Genomic DNA, 12,664 nt, shown 5'->3' with positions numbered 1-12,664 from the left:
AAAGGTTGAAACTAACCCCACAGCAGAAGCACTCCTACCAAAAACACTAGTTTCTATACTACATACAATTTTGTCTCCACCAGCAACCTCAAAAAAAGATGGGTAGATGTTGATGATGTGGAGGAATAGACTGGTGCAGAACAACACTGACAAAAAAAAAAAAGCAATTGATGATAATTAATACTGCCTTAAACCAAAAGATGGCTTGTACAGATTGGTAATATTTCAGTCTTAAAATGGAACTGCAGTAGACTAATGCACAGAGAACATATTGCAGTTTGGATGATACCACAGAACTCATGTTCAAACATGGGCACAGTAATACCAACAACCAGAAGGCAGAAACTAACTATTTTTGGAAAAAAAAAAACAAACAAACAGAGCATCCTCTTGCAAGATCATTGTAATAATTGTATATTTTTTGATAACCTTGTAATAATTGTACGTTAAGCTCAAATATGAAGATAAATAATATGAAACTAACCATTAACTCCAAGTACATGCTGCATAATGAAAACAAAGAAAAGAAATTAGACTGCAATCATATGCTAAGAACAAATAAATGTAAGGAGCTAATTACCACACCTTAGTCATGCGGTTTGCTTGAAAAGTTGATCGTCCAGCACTACCTGACTTCAATAGAAGGAGCAACTGCATCATCATCACATAGGAACTAAGTACCGAATAAAGATACATAATGCTTAACTAACAAACTTACAGGATTTGAAACATTACTCTAAAGATATATTTTGTCAACCATGTACATTAGGCCTTAAGCTGAGAGAATCCAAAGGAACTTTCTTCCAGCCATACATGCCAACAAACAATCACAAAATGGTTTCGATTGTTAATTTACTGGCATATCTTTTTCAATGTGACGAAATAGCAAAGTGAAGGATATGTTCAACTAAATTTCCAGAAGAAGATTGAGGAGAAATCTAGGCACTCATAGCATTGATTTTTGATTCCTTCGCCAGCCCTCTCTCCCTCTCCCTATTTCACCAGCTATGTATTCTTAATTTTGTTACTCATAATCTTTCTTAAGTAATTTAGTCTCATGCCTTCTAAACACAGGGTCCTTTATTGTTGAGTATGAGGTTAAGGTGCTGTCAACCTTAGCTATTTAATCTCCTTAATATTTATTAATGCACATAACAATGGTTGGAGAGAGAGAGAGAGACAGAACATATCATCATATATCTTAGGATACATATGATATAACATGCATTGTTGAAAGATTGAGTGCAAAGGACTTAAGAAGCATAGCCACGAAGAAAAGTGTGTGCTTGATAGATGTAAAGTGCAGTGTTTGAAGTGCAAGGTAAAATTATATTCAAGTGAAAAATTTGCAATATACAATAAAATAAAGTTTAGAATCAAAATAGTGATTTATTTATCCAGTTAGCTTAAAGGACTAGAGCATTTTAGAAATCCACTAAGATCAAAGGTCCAAATCCTACATAATCCTTCTAAAGTTTCTAAAATTTCAACAGATAAGTTTGAATTAAATTATCAACAGACAGAAAATCAATCATCAACTCATAGAAAAATTTTATTTAGTCAGTTAGCTTAAAGGACTAGAGCATTTTAGAAATCCACTAAGATCAAAGGTCCAAATCCTACATAATCCTTTAAAAGTTTCTAAAATTTCAACAGATAAGTATGAATTAAATTATCGAACGGACAGAAAATCAATCATCAACTCATAGAAAAATTTAAATATAAAACTATATTTTATTGTCTAGTGATTTACATATTATAATTTCTCATGCATTAGTAATGATCAAATTCAAGTGCATGGTTTGGCTAAATATACCCAACAATCAAAGGTTTTTTTTTTTTTAATGACAACCAGTGCAGTCAAAGACAAGTTGGGCACCCGAGTGAGGCAAGGCACGCCTAAGATGCCTCTAAAACCCTGAGGTGAGATGCCTTTAGTAAGACACTGGCGTTTCGTGCGCAGACAAGCTCCCAAATGCCTCAAGCAAATTGTAAGGCACTTAAGGCGAGAGCCTAAAGAAATTTAGAAAATGAAAAAGAAACGGGCAGTTTAGAGTTAATGGGTGTCTCTTTCTGTTCCTTTTCTTTCCTCATCAATTTAGAAATACACTTTTTTTTTTCAAAGTTCAATCATATAATCATTAGCTTTGATAGTTATTCTTCATTTTTTTTTTTTTACTCTTTTATTTTTAATATAAGCTTGTTGTAAAGTTCATCCTTATAGATTAAGAAGAGAGCATCCTATTAGTTTGCAAAATTCACACCGTGCCTAATAAGTATTAGATAAATCTGGTTTGAATTCATTCTAATGTATAATAGCCAAATTTAGAATCCAGCGCCTTGCTACTAGGGCAAGTGCTGTTTTGGCATCTCACGTGGGCAAACAAAGACTCGCACCTTTAATTGCCTTTCACCTTTAACTACATTGGGACAAACAATTTTTTTAGACCCTACACAAGATTTGTTTTGTATAGCAGACTGAAAAAATAGAGTATCACTGATCAATGGCCCTTTTGATTGGTTATTTCAATGGAAATGGGGAGAAATCCTCCTTTTATAACCCGGAGCTTCCACAAAATGCACAGATTTTATGAACTCTAACTGCTTCACCTAAAGATGATGGGATTTTGTACTTAACTACTTATTACTTTTTAAGCATTCCTAGGCTCAATCCTAACAACATTGGATATAAAACATTGGAATGCCTTATATTTCTAGTTCTGATTGTTCAAGTACTTCGAATTTTACATCATTCAAACAATTTCTAGATCTTTTCATTTATTCAAATTTAACACATTACAGCATAACTCTAGTACCCGACCCCCCAGCTAATTTTAACCAACCCAAACAAATTTTCTCCATCAAATGCACCCCACCAATCATTGTATAATGGATGACAACCTTTTATGGTCCAAACAAAATCATATAAATTTAACACTGATCAAAATAATATGCTATGACAGTTTTTGAGTTCAATGAAACCACCCATGAGACTAAGCAATACATCATCACTACATACTCCAGTGGGTCTAACTATCTTATCTAGTAAAGTCTCTTATCATCGAATAAGGAACCTGGGTTCAAATCCTACTTACACTAAAAACCAATTGATGAATTGGCCTAACAATAAAGAACAATCATCATAAAGCGAAGGTCATAGATTCAGATTATATTGGATCAATCAAAGAAAAAAACTACACGAACCAAAATGCAAATCAGCCCAAGAATTAACAAGCAATTCAAAAAAGTACATTAAAAAAAATTCCCAACACTAATCAATTTGCAAACGGGTCACCTGATTTGCCTCATTGCCCAGCCGAGGAGCCTAATGGGTCTGCAAAGGCCGCAAGGCATGAAGAATGGAGCGGTTTTGTGTGTAATTCCAACACTTCATTTCTGCCAAAAGCCTCACCATATCTAACTGCTTGTTCCTCATTATCCCTGACAAGTACTTGTACGTTCCTAACATCACCAAAACCTACTAATATCAGAATTAAAATCCCAGAATTTCAACAACATCAAAAAATAAATAATGTCTATGAAACTAACATTACTACTCTTAACACTCTATTTGGTTACTGGGAAAATGCGGAAATATACTAATGTATAAAAACTTCCAAGTATTTAACTAAAGTACCACTTAAAACACATACACTAAAATAATTAATCAAACCCAATAACAAAAAAAAAAAAAAAAAAAAAAAAAAAAGAGGACAAAAATATATATCATTCCCACTCTCTAAAAAAGAGTCATTAATAAGAGAAAATATTAAATGTAAGGACGCGATTTGTAACGACCCATAACTGTGTTGGGTTCGCACGTAAAAAGGTCCATACAATATCATTTATAGAGCGTGGGTTTAAAAGGTTAGGTCTTGATCACCAAACGGTGTGTTTTTCGTGGTATTCATACTTTATTAAGTCATTTTCACCCTAGGAGTCTTTCTCCTGGAGGCGGGCTGAGAGGCTCTGGTTTTTTGCCATTTTTCCCAGCCCCCTCTCTGGATTGCTTACTTTTCCTTTTATACTCGCCTGCGTTCCTTATCCTTCGTCCACGTGTAGGATCGGCATTCCAAGACTGATACTTGTCCCATCAGCCCATACCCAGAGTGATTGGGGGTGGTTGTAAAAACTGGAGAGTATGGCTCTGTCAGGTGCAGAGTATTGAATGGTAGTAAGGGTAACTTTTCCTGATCGTTGTACTTTCCAGCATACCCTTTTCTATTGACATAGATATTTTAGATTTTTTTCCAAGCTGTTTTTTTTTTTATTTTTTTTTTATTTTTTTTTTATATCATTTTTGCCCTTCCTTTCTGTGAGATCTCGGACATGCCGAGGACTGAATCGTCCTCGGCTGTGTCCCAAGGCCATTTCGTACTTGTATTACCGATCCAGGGTTATAACCCTTCTCGGCTCGGGCCTTAGGCCCCAATGAATAAATGGGCTAGGGCCACAAACTATTGGGCCCCACAATAGCCTCTCAAAATCCTGCTGTTCGACCTCTTGGTTGGAAAGAAGGATTTTGGTAACGCCAAGCCTTTATTACAGCTCGTTTAACTCTGTCCTTCATTAATGCGGGTGTCTCTTTATCTACCCAGGAAACATACCAGACCATGAGACATTCCTATGAATTCATTCACAATGCATCCCTGCCGTTTGATTATCCGAAATGCGCCTTTAATGACTTCCATTTACGAGACTATTTAATTTCGACGGTTTGTTGACGATGTGGGGAAGTGGAACAGGTACATTCTCGTTTACAGATTTTCTTGGAAATCTAGACAGATTAAATACCCTCTGTTTTGCCCTTCGTATAAGAAGAGAAGCAGGGGGCTATCTTTCTTGTACAGGGACCCTTTTCACCCTTCTGAAATCTGAAACCCTTAACCTCTTTCAGAGTTTACTTTACCCGCTAGTTATACCTTAGATTGCGATACATTTCGAGATAGGAGTAAGTAATGAAGGAACCATACCTCTCCCAGAAACACCATATTCTTATGAAGCTCAAAATGGCTCTGTCAGGGCAGGGATGACAGAGACTTAAGATTCTTCTTACCCTCCTTTCAGCCAAAATCCGAAGCAGGGGCTCGTCGTGTCAAACTTTTGGCGCGATTGAGTTGGGATCACCCATTATCAGTACCAGCCGCTCTCTTACGAGCATAGCTAACATGGCACCATCGTGTTAGGAGTCAGGACTGACGCAGGGACAAAGCATCTCTGCTTCTTCCTCTCTTCCTTCACTGGTATCTCCTTTTGCCTCTCTTTCTTCTTCTTTCCACCGCTAGATCCATCCTGGCGTTTTTCCTTCTTCCTCTTCTTCTCCTCCTTCTTTCTCTTTTTCTCCTCCTTCTTTCTCTTCATCTCTTCCATCTTCTTCTGAAGAAGGTCCTCCTCTCAATATGGGCGCTACTGGGGCAGAGTTTGGAAGGATTTCGGAGACGAGTTTAAGAAGACATCTGACTGTTTATTTGTTATATTGTTGTTGTTTTCCTTTTATTATTTTTGTAATACACCTTCTGTATATGCTTGTTTAAGCCATTCTTTGTACGTTGTAATACCTCTTTATAATAATAAAAGTCGTTATTGCTTTATTTCACACATTCTATCTCTTTATTTCTGAAATGGTTACGCCGTGAATAGACATACTATCTTGTGAATTCTTTTTATTTTTACACTTTGATCGATGTCTAAGACCGAAATCCTAGTTAATAAAAAGATCTTGCTCTGTGTTTATAGACACTATCCGACTTAAAACTACTGAATCGAATAAGTGATACTTAGGGTTGAAACCCCTATTAAGAAAAAAAAGAAATGAACATTATGATGAGCTTATTGAGGCGGCTTGGTACAATACCACCGACTTTAGAGCACAATATTTAGTCCCTTATCAAAGAAAAAGGCGCTATTATGAACTTACGAGTGCTCTTCGGCACAATAATACAGACTTGAACTAATGACACTTAGGGTCAAAACTCTTGCTAAGGAAAAGATATTATCACGACTTTAATAGAGTTGTTTGGCACAACAATGCCGACTTGCAAAAACAACACTTACCCCAAAATAGCCGAGATGACAACTGAATGATCGGTGCGGTGCAGGAAGTAATCATCCGAAGACATATAACCCAAAAAAAAAAAAAAATGAACAGCCCCTCCAGGTTGCTGAGTAATAGGGCGTTTCACCATCTTCTTAACAACTTTAATAGCTTTAACCTTTTACGGTATTTGAGCCGAGGATTGAGTAACTTAGAATTTTTATTAAGTAGCCGACCTTACGAAACTCAGTTTTTCTTCCAGAACTCAGTTTTTCTTCCAAGTAGTTGGTTTCCCCATAGGTTTGAGCCCGAGGACCATACAATACCTTGATTCTGTCCAAAACTCAGCTTTCCCATCTAAGTAGTTGGTTTCCCCATAGGTTTGAGTTCGAGGACCATACAATACCTTGGTTCTGTCCAAAATTCAGTTTTCTCATCTAAGTAGTTGGTTTTCCCATAGGTTTGAGTCTGAGGACCATACTATACCTTGGTTCTGTCCAAAACTCGGTTTTCTCATCTAAGTAGTTGGTTTCCCCATAGGTTTGAGTCCGAGGACCATACAATACCTTGGTTCTGTCCAAAACTCAGTTTTCTCATCTAAGTAGTTGGTTTCCCCATAGGTTTGAGTCCGAGGACCATATAATACCTTGGTTCTGTCAAAAACTCTGTTTTCTCATCTAAGTTTTTGATAAGTTGTCGGAGGAAATAACCCCTCAGCTATGGCATGGGACCTTGGTTTTCAGGGGATTGGCTCCTCGGCCAAGCCCCTAGAACCATCCATGCGATTGACGCTACAAAGCGTAGCCCCTAGTCAAGAATCATAGCCCCTAGTCAAGAATCATAGCCCCTAATGGAATCCTACGCTAGAACACTATAACCGGTTGTCAGAAATGACAAGAGAACTGTCTCGACCTACCGTCTATGCCAACACACAAGCCTTTCCCATAGACAGCGTCATTTGTAAGGACGCGATTTGTAACGACCCATAACTGTGTTGGGTTCGCACGTAAAAAAGGCCCATACAATATCATTTGTAGAGCGTGGGTTTGAAAGGTTAAGCCTTAGTCACCAAACGGTGGGTTTTTCGTGGTATTCATATTTTATTAAGTCATTTTCGCCCTAGGAGTCTTTCTCCTGGAGGCGGGTTGGGAGGCTCTGGTTTTTGGCCATTTTTCCCAGCCCCCTCTCTGGATTGCTTACTTTTCCTTTTATACTCGCCTGCGTTCCTTATCCTTCGTCCACGTGTAGGATCGGCATTCCAAGACTGATACTTGTCCCATTAGCCCATACCCAGAGTGGTTGGGGGTGGTTGTAAAAGCTAGAAAGTATGGCTCTGTCAGGTGCAGAGTATTGAATGGTAATAAGGGCAGCTTTCCTTGGTCGTTGTACTTTTCAGCGTACCCTTTTCTATTGACATAGATATTTTAGATTTTTTTCCAAGCTGTTTTTATTTTTTTATTTTTATTTTTTATATCATTTTTGCCCTTCCTTCCTGTGAGATCTCGGATATGCCAAGGACTGAATCGTTCTCGACTGTATCCCAAGGCCATTTCGTACTTGTATTACCGATCCAAGACTATAACCCTTCTCGGCTCGGGCCTTAGGCCCCAATGAATAAATGGGCTAGGGCCACAAACTATTGGGCCCCACATTAAACAATTATCAAACTGACCAAATAAAAGAAAAGATTAAATAAGAAAAGTGTGGTCCTATTTTGTACGCAATATTTTCGTGGGAGTTAAAAGTTTTTTTTTTTTTTTTTCTTTCAAACTCTAAATTACATAAAAGAATAAGGTTTTTTGCTTTTTTTATTTTTTTTTTCTAAACTCTAAGTTAGAGTTCAACTAAATATTTTGTTGAAAAAAAATATCTAAAAGTAATTTGAGTTCGAATAGAACTCATATTTTTTCTTTGAAATATTCATGTTTAGAAAGTTCAAATAGAAAATTCACTTTTAGAAATATAAGAAAATTTGCATTTAAAAGTATGAACTCATATTTAAAAATTTTAGTCCAAATATAAATCAAATAGAACTCATATTTTATATTCATGTTTTCAATATGAGTTCTAATATAAGTTCAAAACGTTTTCATGCTAATATGAGTTATATGACTTGAAAAGGTGCATATAAGAAACATATTTGAACAAAACAATAGGAAGATAAGAAAACATGACGTGAAAGTGTTTTTTTTTTTTAATAAGATAATGATAACAAAGTAAGGAAAGCAAATACTAAATGACAACTCATAAAAGCAAACGTAATAGAGAGAATTTAATACGCATGAGGCGTTCTAAATAGAGGTCATAAAAGATACTTACATTTTTGTTGTTGACTACACTTCAAGTCCAAAGTCCAAATAGTTCGTTAGAGATGGAGGACTATACACACGAAAATCTTGAAGATCAACACCCTAGTGCAAGTTCCTTGAAGTTATACCAAAATCTTGAAGATAAACACCCCAGTGCATGTTCCTTGAAGTTTAAATACCAAAATCTTAAAGATAGGCACCCCTAGTGCATGTTCCTTGAAGAAATATGTGAAAGAAATTAATGGTGAGGTTGAAATATAAGGGCTATTTTACACAAATATTTGATTTGTTTCTAGAAAATAAGAAGTTGTTCATGAATTAGAAAATCAAAATAGAAAAGACCAAAGTATATTGTCATACACATACCGTTGGAGCAGGAGCAAATTTGAGTTGAGCAAATAGAAAAAATGATGATAATGGTGAAAATAAGACTAATAGAATTGAGAGAATTGGAGAATTGAAGAAGAAGCAATTTGAGTTTGAAAATCAATGTGAGTGCACTGGGAGTGTGGTTCTATTTTGTAGATAGTGTTTTATGTGGGAGTTTTCATTAGAAAAATAATCCAACCAAATTGTGGTGATACAGTTAACAATTTGAAAACCAACAGGAGAATAGTAGTGTCTAAATTTAAGGGATATGGATGAAAAGTTATAATGATAGTTTTATTGTATGAAAAATAAAGAAGAACTTTTATAATTAAAAAAAAAAAGAATTGTTATAAAAAATAATAAATAAAGAAGAATTGATTTGAAAAAAAAAACGTGAAGGGAGTATGAGTAAGGGAAACGTGAATCCAAGAGAGAGAGAGAGAGAGAGAGAGAGAGAGAGAGAGAGAGAGAGAGAGAGAGAGAGAGAGAAGAGAGAGACAGGAGAGAGAGAGAGAGAGAGAGAGAGAGAGAGAGTGAAATAAATAAATAAATAACCCACTTAGAGGAAGTTAGACATGGGTTTAAAAAAATGAAATAGATAACCAAAAAAAGAAAAAAGAAAATTAAAGGATAAACCTTAATAACAGGGTAGATAACTTTTTTTTTTTGATAGAAATGTGGGTTTTTTTTTTTTTTTTTTTAATTAGGTTTTCTATTTTTAATTTTTAAAAAGAAGTTAAGAAAATAGTTTAAATAAATTGTAATATATATCTATTTAGTTTTTTTTTTTTGGATAAACTTGAGGATGTTTAAAAAAAAATTGATTTGAAGATAACTTTTTTTAAAAGGAAAAAAAAAAAAAAAAAACAAATGTATAGTTGCTTTAAAGTTGTGGGTTAGTGGGAGAGTAATCTTATTTTGTAGGAAATGTTTTAGGTGAGAGTTAAAGATATACTTTTACTTTGTTATCCTCAAATTTTGCCTTTACTTAAACATAAGCTGTAGGGGTATTTTGGAACACAAAAAAATTTGGTTCAAATAGAGAGTAGCCCATTAAATAGTACTATAGTAGTATAGATTAGATGAATTTTCGTTGTTTTCATTTTACGTGTAGTAAAAAAAAAAAAAAAAAAGAGAATTATATATATAAACCATTTGACGTAACCATGACGTCTAAACCCAACTTTTATTATATAGTACTAGCCTTTGAGCACACGCTCATGCGCATGCTCAAAGGCTCTTCTACTTTTTGGGTAAGGGTTAATGTAGAGCATTTATTATAATTTGGGATTACTACATTTTCCAATCACAAAAAAACCTAAGGGTGGGATGAGTATTATGTGTGGTGAAATAATTTTTCATCACACCCCTAGGTCTTTTTTGTGATTGGAAAATGTAGTAATCCTAAATTATAATAAATGCTTTAGATTAACCCTTACCCAAAAAATAGAAGAGTCTCTGAGCATGCGCTTGAGCGCGTGCTTAGAGGCTAGTCTATATTACTAATAACATGATTCTATATTGCTATTGATGTAGCAACATAGTCATTTATATCACCTAAATATGCAATTTGTAAAAATGCATCTTTATTCAGGATAAAGAGGTGAGAATTATCACCTAAAGCTGCAAAATTATATTAAGGACAAAATACTCATCACACATAATACTTATCACACCTCTAGGTTTTTTTTTTTTTTTTTTTTTTTTTTTTTTTTGTGATTGGAAAATGCAGTAATCTCAAATTATAATCGATGCAAATTATTAACCTTTATCCAAAAAAATAGAAGAACCTCTGAGCACGCACGAGTATGAATTTAAATGGTCATCTAAATCCCTCATGAAATTCTTAGATGTATTAGTAATTCGAAATGCATAATATTATTGGACAAATGTGTAAATATCAAATTAGAAAAATGAAAAATTATCACTAATTCCAAAAAAAAAAAAAATCTAAATATGTATCACAGAACTAAGGCATAGTACTAAAAATATCACCTACAATGAAATATTAGTAACAATTGAAATTATTTTGGGCCATAACACCATAACAACATTTGCACATTTCTTTAAACTACAGGGTTTTAGATAACCGTTTAAATTCATAATTGGAAACCTTTGAAACATTCTCATATTTTGCACAACCAAGTTAATATAAAAACTAGAAGTGAGTCATTGAGTTAAAACTTAAAACACTTCAAATTTTAGAAATTCATATGTGAAACTCTTAGCGTGACTGAACAGATTTTCTTCAAAATAGAAAATTAGGACATTATTAAAAATGAAGTGACCCCTAAATCTTCCAATCCCCCAAATCAAAAATTCAGAAGACGCATTAAAAAATGACAAAATCGATTCCCCAATTTTTACCATCTTCAAAGGATAGCAACTTCTTAAACATTGAATTAGGAAATTGAAATGATTTTGAGTAATCAATTTAATCCAAAATATCAGAATAAAGAGAAAACAAAATTCTGAAAGCAAAGTAACTAAAATATGATACAATATGATTTTTCACAACTTATTTTTTTAGATTATTATTATTATTATTATTGTTGTTGTTGTTGTTGTTATTTAATAATTAAATAACTTTTAATTAATTAATTAATTATCTCTTCTATTTTTTCTCAAAAAAGGAAACCTATCTAATATTAAATACCATATCACACGATTACATACCAAGGGATTAACTCAATTTTATTTCAACCTACTAATTTTAAAGACCAAACATTTTCACACCCAATTCTTTTTTTTTTTTTTTTGGTTAAAAGGGAAAACAAAAACAACACTAAGCAACAAAAACAGGGGCAGGACAGAGCCTACTAACAACCAGCCCAACGGCATCATCCTCCAACAAGGTAGACAACTCCACCGGAGGATTTGAAAATACAACAAACTCACTGTCTAGCAGTAATCCTAGTCTAGCCAAAAAATCAGCGCACTTGTTAGCCTCCCTGTAGATATGCCTGAATCTTCTCTGAGGAATCTGGTTAGCCATATTTCTGCAATCTTCCATGATAGTTGAGACAAAAGCATTACAAGAAGTGGGAGAGTTAAAAGCATCCACAATGGCTTTAGCATCTACCTCAATAATAACAGAATGCACATTAGCTTACAGACACAGATGCAGTCCATCACGCAGAGCCCATAATTCCGCCATAAAACTATTTGTACTCCCGATCCTTCTAGCAAAACCTGTCACCCAACTCCCATTTTCATCTCTAATTAGCCCACCTCCACCTGCTAGACCAGTATTGCTTGCTGCCGAGCCATCCGTGTTCAAGGTGAGCCAGCCAACCATCGATTTCTCCCATCTAACACTCCTTATAACTGTCCTTTTGGTGGCCAAGCCATTGTTCGCACAGAAATAGAACTCCGAAGCACGATCCATCACTTCTTTGCTTAGTCTGGGATTCGGATTTTTTTGGTTGAAGATGCAAAGATTCCTATCCTTCCAAAGCAGCCAAATACCAAATAAGAAAATAAGATTCCACGGCAGGGAACCAGATTGGTGATAAGAGCTAGATGTGGCATTATAGAAAAGCCAATCCTGTAAGCTCAAGGAGAAGAAATTATGCTTAATTACCCGCCTACCCAAGTGCAGCCACAAATTCTTACTAACGGGGCAGTCACGCAGTTTGTGCAAGATAGTTTCTGCCTCAACATGACACTGGGGGCAGCAGACATCAACTTGAAGACCTCTATCCGCTAAACACTGGTTAACTCCAATGCTATGGTGCATACACTTCCAGACAAAATTTTGAATTGTAGGCAGAATTTTCAGCTTCCAAATCCACTTACCATTGAAAGGGGCATCCCTCAAGGAGTCCATGGCCAACCCATAAGCACTCTTAAGCTCAAAATCACCCTTGGCCGAGTACTTCCAGGCCAATCTATCCTCTAATCTGGCAGAAAAGGGGATTGGGGTGGCCTTTATATCATTGAAAACTTCCTC

At 35.1% G+C, this 12,664-nt stretch overlaps 1 long non-coding RNA gene across 1 annotated transcript; it reads right to left on the bottom strand.

Moving 5' to 3' along the window:
- Positions 1-96: 96 nt before the first annotated feature.
- Positions 97-3,508, bottom strand: LOC115960065. The gene is made up of 4 exons (XR_004085078.1): positions 3,296-3,508; positions 586-651; positions 485-503; positions 97-146 (listed from the first exon to the last, which is right to left on the bottom strand). It is a non-coding gene; the product is annotated as an uncharacterized LOC115960065 (long non-coding RNA).
- Positions 3,509-12,664: the final 9,156 nt, after the last annotated feature.

The sequence above is a fragment of the Quercus lobata genome, chromosome 9 (genome assembly GCF_001633185.2).
Source record: "Quercus lobata isolate SW786 chromosome 9, ValleyOak3.0 Primary Assembly, whole genome shotgun sequence".
NCBI lineage: Eukaryota > Viridiplantae > Streptophyta > Magnoliopsida > Fagales > Fagaceae > Quercus > Quercus lobata.
Note: the sequence above shows the minus strand (reverse complement) of the source record. Positions and strands in the feature narration are given on the sequence as shown.